The following is a 10,437-nucleotide window of genomic DNA, read 5'->3' on the forward strand; positions in this document are numbered from 1 at the left end:
AACACCACCTTTATCATCACCACCATCCTCATCACCACCAATACCACCTTTATCATTACCACCATCCTCATCACCACCATCACCACCAATCCACCATTACCACCATTACCACCATCACCACCATCCTCATCACCACCAACACCACTATTATCATCACCACCGTCCTCATTACCACCAACACCACCTTTATCATCACCACCATCCTCATCACCACCAATACCACCTTTATCATCACCACCATCCTCATCACCACCATCACCACCAATCCACCATTACCACCATTACCACCATCACCACCATCCTCATCACCACCAACACCACTATTATCATCACCACCGTCCTCATTACCACCTGGGGCTGAGGTGTAAAGCAATGGTGTGAGCCGACTCTGGTTCCCATGTTCATGATGAGGTGGGAATGGGTGCACTGTGCTTCCTTCGAGTCTGGGGAGGAAGTGACCAGCTCCCATCAGTGCACCCTGGGCCCCAAAGCCCTGCTCTCTGGGCAGAGGGGCCAGGGCGCGTCCCTGCTGAGTGTCCCGGGCACTCCGTGGGGCCATCCTGCGCATCTTCCCATCGTTTGTATCGTTCACAGATGCGGCAGCATCACTTCCCTCGTTAGAGCCCCTCTATGGCTTCCCATTGTCCTCAGCAGAGTCCAGCTGCTTCCTCCAGGGCCCCTGGGACAGCTGCAGCCCAAGACCTGGAGGTGGCTGAGCCGCTCACCACCACCAGACGCCCCGCCCCCGCCCCAGCCCGCCACTCCCCATCAGTCTTGTCTCTGCAAAGCCCACACTGAAGGGGCATCTAGAGGCTCCACCTAGGTTTCAGCTGGGGTAGAGGGCAGGCAATCCAAGGCTGCAGGGGACTCGTGGGCATGAAAGAGTCCAGGAAAATGAGGCAGGGCCAGGGCCGTAAGAGGTCACGGCCAGCACAAGCTAGGAGGAGGCTTGAGCTAGGAGGAAGGGAAGCCTTGCTGGGCCTGGGGATCCCCAGAGATCTCTAGCTCCCAGGTGAGACAACCTGGTTTCTTCCCATGGGTGGAGGGAAGGACTCCACAAAGCAACCCTGAAACACACATCCCCTGATGGCTTTGCCCTCCCTCCCCGCCCCCCACCCCACTCTTCTTCAGTTCTGCACCTCAGGCTGCAGCGCAGAGGCCTGTGTTCTCTGAAGGCATCATGCTATCAGCTGCTTTGTACTGCTGTGCCCTTAGCCTGGAATGCCCCTCCCAGCTGCCCCCAGGGCACGCATCTTTCCGTTGCTTCCTCTGGGAGGTTCTCCTGACCACCCCCTGCCTCTCCTGCAAAGACGATCACACCCTCCTCTGCCTCATAGGCCCCTGCAGTTGCCCCGCCTGTTTGGTTCCTGTCTGTCTTCCCCTTTAGACTGGGAACTCGCCAGGGGCTGAGACCTAGTCTTTCATCTCAGCGTCCCCAGCTCCTGGCCCAGTGCCTGGCATGCGGGCTGCACCGAAGTTGCATTGTACAAATGGACGACTTCAAAAGTGCCTGCACTGGCATCGGGAATGTGGCGGAACACCCATGCTGGACAGGCTACGGTAGATGGATTTGTAATGATATGTGAGCTTGTGGTCTGGTTGTGTGGAGTGTTTGTGAGAGAGAGAGAGAGAGAGGGAGGGAGGTAGCATGCAGGTGCTATCCACATTTGTCTAGCTAGGAGTACATGGTGTGCACCTGGGGGTGCCATGGGTGGGTTCACAGGTGTGCCTGTGTGAGGACCAATCAGCCCTGAGTGTGTAATAATGTCCCCGTACGCAGGGTGCTGGATGTGAGCGTGCGCGCCCATGGGCTGAGTGCCCTGTGCGAGTCTGAGAGCCAGAAGGCCGGTGCAGCGTGGGTGGGGGAGCTGTGAGTTAGAGGGTTTAAACAGGCTTCTTGGCTGGCCTGGGGCCAGCTCTCCCCTCCCAGCCTCTGCACACACTGCCTCACAGACAGGCTGAGTGTTTATACCATGGGAAACAGCCCGCTAAATATTTACCCACCAGCCGGGTGGAGCGGCCGGCTTTCCTTCCCTGCCTTCCCTCTGCAAGCAGGGCCCCAAGTGAGGGCCCAGCCAGCCTGCCACTCGCCCTCCCTAGACTTAGCCCTGAACCCCTGATGCCTCCCAGGAGGCAATGAGGAGGGAACAGGGAGCCTAGCTGTCATCCTGAGTTGCACCCATTTGCACATCTCTCCTACCTGCCTCACATCTACTCAGATGAACATGCATATCTTTTATACACTCATGGGTACTCGCATTACTGCTCGCCTCACTCTTATGCTCAGGTACACTTGAACTCATAGCCTCCCCTCTTTCCACGCACGCTCACCTCCTTTCATGCCTCTGCCCTCCACCCTCACTCTGCTCTCAGCCCTGCCCATTCTCATCGACTGGGGGCTCCTCGTCTTCCACCCTCTCTAGTCCCAGAGCTTCTTCTCATACTGCTCAGCCCCCTCTCATGGGGCTCACCCTGCTCCAGGTCTCTGCGAGCAGCACCCCCTTCCTCCCGGCCTGCAGGTTCTAGCTTGGCCAACGCAAAACTCTGTCCGTGGTGCTGAACCAGGATACTGTACCTCCAATGCACTTGCCAGCCTCAGTCCTGGGACATCGGTGGGAACTCTTATCCAAAGTTGTCAGGGATTGTAAACTGGCTGAAAAGAGTAAGTCGTAGGAGAAATAAGATTGCATATGCTTGCCCTAACCGGTTTGGCTCAGTGGATAGAGCGTCGGCCTGCGGACTGAAGGGTCCCCGGTTCGATTCTGGTCAAGGGCGTGTACCTTGGTTGCGGGCACATCCCCAGTAGGGGGCGTGCAAGAGGCAGCTGATGGATGTTTCTCTCTAATCAATGTTTCTGACTATCCCTCTCCCTTCCTCTCTGTAAAAAATCAATAAAATATATATTTTTTAAAAAGATTGCATATGTTTACATGAGCACATACGACTATCTGTGAGAGATAAATGAGAGACAGGGTTAAAGGGAGACAAAGAGGGATAGAGACAAGAGAGAGAGAGAGAGAGAGAGAGAGAGAGAGAGAGAGAGAGAGAGAGAGAGAAGAGAAGAGGAGAGGAGAGAAGAGGAGAGGAGAGGAGAATCCACTGGAAAGTCAGAAATATTGAGATATTTCTAAAGAGAAAGAAAGGCTTCTGTTTTGACACCTCTTTCAAATAATCCTACTTACTAAGAAGGCATGTTATTTCCCTCTGGGAAGTTGGAGAAGTACATGCCCCCTGATTCTATCTGCTGGAATAACAAATAATTAAGGGCAACCCTCCGATGTTGCAACTCCCTGCCAGGGCCGGGATTCATCTGAAAGGTGAGGCTGCTGTGATCTTGTGCCCAGACTTAGGAGCCGTGAAGCAGCCCCCGATGCCCTCCTCACTCCAGGGTTGGCATCGTGGCAGGTCGCTGTCTTCCCGTGCCATCCAGGTCTGCCACCCCTCGCCTCCCCACCTGCCCTGGATGCACAGGGTTTTTAAGGGCAGACATCATCTGGAGAAAACAGCTGGACACAGGCGGCCCCTCTGCTTGCTGCCTGACTGTGTTTGACACCAAGCTATGTCGCTTGGCTCATGTTCCTCCCTGCTCCCCACTGAGCTGCCTCCTCCCGGGTGGCTCCCATGAGTGACTCTCTTGCTGCCTCGATCCCCAAGCATTTTCCATGCGCTGGGCACTCTGCTAGGCTCAGTGATCACATTTAAGCCTCACAGTCACCTTGGGAGGTGGTGGTGATTCACCCTTTACAGGTGAGGCAGCTGAGGCACAGAGAAGTCAAGCAACTTCCCTAAGGTCCAACAGCTATGGCTGAGCCAGGAGTCTGGCAGCCTCTTTGAACAGGGTCTTGCTGGGGTTCTGGTGGGGTCCCACTGGGGCTGGCCCATCCTGGCAGCCCCTCTTGGGTTCTCGGCAGGGATACCCAGGAAGCCAGGGGAGGGAGGAGGCAGCAGCAGCCCAGTGTGGGCATGCCAAGTGGGTTCAGCCAACCTCGAAATGCCATGGCCTCTGGCTGCAGGCACGGGTGCCCCGGCCCATCACAGCAGAGACGGCCTGGCAGGGCGGGAGCCGGCTAATGGCCATGTTTATGGCTCGAAGCATTATTAGCTCTTAGGAGTGCTCAGCCCTCGCTTGTTGTCAACAGCTGAGCCTATTGATTGAGTGACTTGATGTTTTGGTTATTAAGTGCCTGGAGTGTGGGCAGATTTGGGCCAGGCTTGGCTGGGGGAGGGATGTAGGAGGCGGGGCGGCCGTCTGTCTATGGACACTCCAGCCTTGCTTGTTTGTTCGGGCACATGCATTGGGGTGATGGGTACATTGGGTGTTCCTGCTTGCGTTTCTGAGTGCAGTTTGGGGATAAGGAGCCTTGGTGTCTGCACCCACAATTGCAGAGCAGCCCTGGGTGGGGTGGGGGGGTGTACTGGGATTTGGATTTTGGAGGCCTGGTTTTGCGCTTGGGCAAATCCCTCACTGTCTCTGAGCCTTGCTTCTTTATCTGGAAAATGGGGATTAAAGTAACACGAGCTCCGTCTACCTTTGAGACAGAGAGTTAATGAGGTACAGCGGTTGGTACACTGTAAAGTGCTGTGCACAAGCCAGGGAGTGTAGCTACTGTAACTCGTGTGGGCTGAGCTGCGATGCTGTTTAGGAGACAGGCTGGTGGAGTGGAAAATGAGCAAGAAGAGGGGCCCGCGGGAGCTGTTGGGAACCCCAGCTCTGCGGGACCAGCCTCTGCAGCTCATATTTTGGGAAACCATTGAAACTGGGAGACCTGGGTTCCAGGCCTGGCTCCCGCACCAAGGTGCTGTGCAGCCTCGGGAAAGTTGCTTTCCTTCTCTGGGCTTTTCCCTTTGTCAAAAGAGGAGCCCTAAGCGCAGTGGTCTCCAGGCCCTTTTCCGCTCTGCCTTTCCCTCAGGCAGGAATCACTGGGTCTTTTCCAGCCGTGTGTGAATATTGGTGGGACTCTCGACTCTCTGTGTTCACTGTATACGTTTCACTGGGCACGCCACAGGGTTCTGATGCCTCGGAGCCAATGTGCGTTGGCAAGTTAACAGCCCTCCTCCCCCGCTCCCCGAACGCCTGAACACATGTGCCAGCCCATTCGCTCCTTGTGAAGGCAGAAGGGCGGGGGCACAGCTGCCTCCCTGGTCTCCAGCAGCTAATGGGGAAAGCCCATTTTAATAGCTGATAACAAGATGGGTCCATTAGAAGAACAAATTAGCTGAAAACCCAAAGATTACTTCTGTTCTACTGGTGAGGGGCTGGGGAATGGCAGCGTCATTTGTTCAAGGAGGGCTCCCGCCCCCTGCTGCCCCAGGCGTAGCTGCTGTCCGGACAGGCCTGACAGTATCCAGCCCCCCTTCCCAGTTCTCCTGGGAAAGTGCTCCCTGTGTCCAGCTACCTCCTCAATGAAGACCTTCGTGGTCCCTCTGTCCCCGGCTGGAGGCAGCCCAGGGCCGCTCCCTCTTTGCTCAGAGCTCCACGGAGCCTGGCTGCATGGAGGTGGGGGTGGGGGCTGGCCTTCCCTGACTCCCGTTTCAGCTCTGTGTCCCCCATTTTGATACTGCTGTCTGTGAGGGCAGCACCATTTTGTCAATCGCTTGGTTGTTCATCCTCTCAGTCACACATTTAACCAGTGTCTTTGGGAGGCCTACTGTGTGCCGGGTGGCGTGCTAGGCCCCGTCTCCATGCTAGAAGAAGGGTTGAGCTGAGAGGGGAACCCCTCATGCTGTGCAGAGGGCCCCGCAGAATGCCCGGGAAGCAGGAAGGAGTGACAGGTCCTGCTTGGGGAGGTTACAGAAGAAGTGGTGCCTGAGCAGCATCTTGAAGCCTCTGGATGATGAAGGGCTCTGTGCACAGGGACCCGCGTAAGCCTGATATGCGTAGGGCTTACTGAGAATAGGACCTGGTGGAGGCCTTACACACAGTCGGTGCTGAGTTAATGTTTATGGGGAAATGAAACATTCATTAAGTGTCTATTATGGGCCAGGCATTTGCAGGTGCTGGAATGGTCACCTCAGTTTTCTCATCTGTGAAATGGGTATAATAACATTACTCAGCTCGCAAGGAGCCTAGGTAACGAAAGTGATGTGCTGGGCACAGTGACTTGCACATGGAATTACTAGGAGCGGGGCTGGATCTCGACCTTCTCCCACCCGGGGAAGGGTAGTCCCGAGCAGGAGGGAAGTCAATCTGTGTGGGGCGGGAAGGTGGTCCTGGGTGGGCGGAGGTCCGGACTTTGCTGCCATCACCCAGGCTTCCTAGGGCATGCCAGAGGGAACGCCGTGCCCCAGGGGCTCAGCCTCCGAAGGCCAAATGGAAGAGGTCTTAGTCACACAGAACCAGGATAATTGAGAGGAGGGAGGAGCACAGCCATTTGGGGTTCAGATTTAGGACTCACCCTGTCTTGCTTAAGCCACAAGAATGCTTTTCCACGTGGTTGGGTATGGGGTGCACATGAGGCAGGAGAGTGAGGGAGAACTCCTCCATGGCTGCTATCTGCCTCCAGGACCCGTAGAGGAACATTTGAGGCCCTTTCTAAATGCCGCCCCCCCTCCTGCCCCGTCTCATCTTTCGCTACTGCGCCTAACATCTTCCACCCCAGGCACACCAGCTGTGGGTCTGCTCCTACCATGGACCGGTGCCATTGCCGACCTCTGTGCCTTTGCATGTGCTGGTTCTCCTGCCTGGGGTGTCCTTTCTGCAGAAAATGCTCACTTGGCTCTGTGGCGCAATGGATAGCGCATTGGACTTCTAGACAGAAAATGCTCGCTCATCCTGAGAGCTCTGCCAAACATGCGTTGCCCGGGGAAGTTTCCGCCCAGTCTCCTTGGGGAGGATGAGTCCCTGCCTCTCTGGGTTCTTGTGCATTTCCTCAGTTTTAAGATGCCATCGATTGTGAGCTACACCATCGATTGAATAATAGCTTCTGGGGAAAAAGAAACCCTGCTTTAAATGGACATTTCTACAGTTCAGAGATGTGCACGTGGTTTTGAAAAGTCGTTTTAGAAACAGGAACATGCAGTAGGTGCTTCTTTCATGGCTCAAGGGCCACACGAATTGACTTCATCCACCTATCTGTCCATCTGTCCACCCATCCACCCGTCCATCCATCCACCTATCCATATTTATGGAGTTCTGTTCTAGGCACTGAGGTGGTGCAGTGAACAAAACCAGGTCTCTAACCTCGTATCTTATATTCCTCTGGGAGAAGCAAGAAGTAAGCAAACAAAAGTCTAATCTACATAATGCAGGAGGAAGGTCACGGCACGAGTTCTGAAGAAATGCAAGGCAGGGTGGGAGCGTGACCGGGAATGGTTCCTTTATAGGGTGGCCAGGGCCCTGTCCGAGGAGAGGACATTGTGCAGAGGCTTGAATGAGGGCAGAGAGAACCACGTGGGTGCCTGGGGAGGACCATTCCAGGCACAGGGAGTGGCAAGTGCCCAGGCCTTGCAGTGGCTCCGTTCTTGGCATGTTTAAAGAGCAGGTGGGGTCCCGTGTGGCGGGTGTAGCATGAGTGAGGGGCAGAGCCGGCACATGCCGTCAGTGTGGTTGCCAGGGCCTTTTTGACCCTCAGTGTGGTGTTACCACATGTTCTGTCCGCAGATGGGCCCCTTATGCTTCTCGGGCCCATCGATTGTAAGTTCCCTGCGGGTGGAGAGCCCAGCGCTTAGCACAGTGCCCTGCACATGAGAGAGGATGGTTGAGTGAATATTGGAAGGCCTGTGAGCCGTGCCCTCACGGGGATCACAGGTCTGGGTTGGACCTCGGGGTCCCGGAGGGGGTGTGGGTGTGGCTTGAGGTGGCCAGCCGGGCCCCGGCAGGAAGGGCCCTCCTGCTGAAATGACTGAGCCCCAGCTCCCCGTCCCTTCTGTCCTGGCTCGTTGGAGCCCGTGCCGGTGAGGAGGGCACAGTCCCCACTGATGGCCCCTGTCTTCGTCGTCTCTGCCTCCCCCTGGCGTATAGAGGCACATCTGGAATGGAGCAGGCCTTGGCCAGTGCTGGTGAAAGGGGCAACAATGAAAGACAGGAAGCTGTTATTCCTTCCCGTGTTGTTTTACAATCCAGAAAGCCTTTGTCATGCATGTTCTTATTTAATCTGCACCTCCAACCCATTTGATTCCCTTTTCACAGATGAGGAAACTGAGGCTCAGAGAGGGTCAGGAAGTTGCAGGGCCCGGAGAAGAGCCAGGACTCACAGGGATCTCCTGATGCCCCCACCCCATCCTCTTTCCTTCCCACCCTGTCGTTCAGTCTAGACTTCAGAATCCATAGGGTAATGAGCCCTCTGGGCTCTGCACTGCGGTGTGGCTACAAGGACAGTGTTCCTGATCCGTCAGTGGGGCGCAAGTCTGGCAGACGCGAGTGTACTCCTGGGCGTGGCTGGACAGGACGATGACCCAGGAAACCTGGACCGATCCTGTAAGACATCTCTGTCCCGAGTCAGGACACTGACTCTGTTCCCAGTTCCACCACGAACTCACTGGGTGACCTTGGGCAAGTCACCGCCCTCCTCAGGCCTCCGTTCCCGAGATTGTCCAGCAAGAGGCTGATCTCGACGTTTCTGGGCGGCCCATTCCAGCTCGGACACAGGAGGAGTCACACTTGGCCTTCTGGGAGAGGCCCCTGGGCAAGTCACTAGGCTGGACGTAGGGCAGGCATGCAGGAGTGCGTCCTCCCGCGGACGCTGCACGCACTGTGGCAAGCGGCCCCCGTGGTCCTGGAATTTGCTTCTGCTCCATCCCCAAAGGTCAGGGTCACCCTTCCCGGGCCGGGGCTCCCCGTGGCAGGCACGCTTGGTCTGGGGGCTCGGATGTGTCCTGCCGTCTGCTCCTGAGAGAGGCACAGGGGCCAGGGTCCGCTTCTCCCCCGAGAGGCAGTGTCTTCGCCAGTCTACTGCAACATGTGCCCTCAGAGGCGCTGCCATCTGCCCACCCACCCCAGACACCTGGGAGTCACCCCGCATCCAGTCACCAGGGCCCTTGCCCGCTCTGGGACTTTTCCCAGGGAATGTGTGTGCGTCCCTCCACCTCCTGCTTCCGCCAGGCCCAGGCCATCACTCTTCCTGGCTGGGATCCCTGCAGCAGCCTCCTCATCGCTCAGCCAGGCCCCAGGCTCCCTCGCCTCTAATCCATCCTCCACACTGCAGCCAGAGCGAGCTTTCCAAACCGTAATTCTGGTCATGTCATCTCCCGGCTTAAAACCCTTCAATAACTTGCCTTTGCCCTCAGGATAAAGTCCAAACTTCATAGCGTGCTCCCACGGCGCTTCACCATCTGGCCGACATTCACCTCATCCCTCCCTCACCCCCCTCCTCTCCAGTCCTGATTCTGTCCTCCCATCTCACCGAACATTCCTCAGTTCTCGGAACAGGCCGCATCCTCTCTCACTTCCTGACTTTGCACATGCTGTTCCCTTTGTCTGGAATACTCTGCTCAGGTCAGTAACACCCCCCCCCCCCCGACTTTCTCCCTGCCACCCCTTCCCAACACTGAATTGACCTCAGGATTCCACTGCAAGACACCTCCTCCTGGAAGCCCTTGTTAATCCTGCCCTTCACCTGGCCTGGCCACACCCCTTTGGGTGCTCTCTCTCTCAGCATGCATCCCACGGAAGGAGTCGTCCATCTGCTTTCCTGCACCCTTGGCAGTAAGCTCCTAGATAGCGGAGATCTTGCTGATCTCTGTATCCCCAGGTACTGCAGGTGCTCAATAGGTATTTGAGGAGCGAATGTATAGATGGAGAGGAATATCTGCTGATCACCTGTTAGATGCCCAGGCCGGGGACGCAGGACTCAGTAAGCAAGGTCCCTGCCTTAGGGAGCTTCAGTGCTTGCAGGCAGGGGTGTGATGTTACCTCTTTTCAGCTCTGAGGTTTGGTACCTCAGATCTTTCCCCCGCCGGGACCACTGAAGAAATCCTTTTGGGGTAGGAAGGCAAGACGTGAGCCAGGGCTGGGGTGGATGCTGAGCCAGGCCCCGACCTGCCCGTGTTCCTGCGGCCACGCCGGCCCTCCTGAGGGCATCCTAGCCTGGAGGATGATCCCCCCGCCCCTTCTCCCAGCCCGCCCTTCCTCTCCTCCCCCTCCTGTTCCTCAGTCTTCCGTTCCCAACCCCACAGCTTAACGCAGGCCTCCCGGTTGGGCTTTTAATTTGGATTTATTGCTGGCCGCGACTGTATGTTAAACAAACTCCAGGCGATTATTAAAAACGTGATTATCGTCATTCATTGTCTCACTAGGTCCTCGGTGGGTGTTCGGCGGCTGAGAGCTGGCCAAGCCTCTCTGAGACAGAGGGGTGAAGACCCCCAGAGGCGTCCACCCTCTGGCCTGGCCACACCTCCTAGGAGAGGAGGGGGCAGTGGGGGCCGAGGGACACTATGAAGGGGGGCAGAGGCCTGGGGAGGGGCAATGTTGAGGTGGAAAGAGCACTAACCCGGCACCCG

This window comes from Myotis daubentonii, chromosome 16 (genome assembly GCF_963259705.1).
Source record: "Myotis daubentonii chromosome 16, mMyoDau2.1, whole genome shotgun sequence".
Taxonomy (NCBI): Eukaryota; Metazoa; Chordata; class Mammalia; order Chiroptera; family Vespertilionidae; genus Myotis; species Myotis daubentonii.